Genomic DNA, 759 nt, shown 5'->3' with positions numbered 1-759 from the left:
TCTTTGCTTAGAAGAAATGAACTGTACAAAATCAAGTGACTGTAATAAATCTTTTATAATTATATATGAGAAACATTATATAAATATATATATTTTTGCAAGTGGCACACTATTTCAGTTTTCTAAATTAAATGAGATTTTAATAGGGCAAAATAAAACTGAAATTTGATTTGAGGTACAATTTATTGCTCTGAAATAGAAAGGGAAGAATAAACCTATTTATCACTATAAAAATGATGAAAGTATAAGAATATAATCCAGCATTTATAATTTTCTAAAATGCAATGAAAAATGCAGCAGAACTGTGTTTTTAATACCCATTTTCACTTAAGTCACAGTTCAATTTAAATGTGCTTCTAAAATAACCACATAGTTCTCCAAATTCTGAAATTAAAAAGCTCTGAAATTGGAAGTTTTTTCAAGTTTATAGCAAGCTCACTTGGCATCCAAACCTGATCTCAACTGATATGGGCTATGTATTATTTTTACTTCTTTTATTTGATATACATACTTACACATTTCACTGAAGAAACAGTAATGCTTTTATTATAGTACACTGCTTCACATTCTATTATTAACATTATTTAATTTATAGCATAGATCATATTACCTTTCTAAAATCATTTATAAATTCCAAACACATTTGTACTGAAGAGTTTTAGATGAGATTGGACTTGCACTAGTTTTAGAAAATCATATGCTCACAAACTTACCAAATTCTCTTCTTTCCAATGTTATGATTTCAGGATCATCATCGTA

The sequence above is a fragment of the Galeopterus variegatus genome, unplaced genomic scaffold (assembly GCF_000696425.1).
Source record: "Galeopterus variegatus unplaced genomic scaffold, G_variegatus-3.0.2 Scaffold202, whole genome shotgun sequence".
Classification (NCBI taxonomy): Eukaryota; Metazoa; Chordata; class Mammalia; order Dermoptera; family Cynocephalidae; genus Galeopterus; species Galeopterus variegatus.
The sequence above is the reverse complement of the archived record's forward strand: the minus strand, read 5'-3'. Positions refer to the sequence as shown.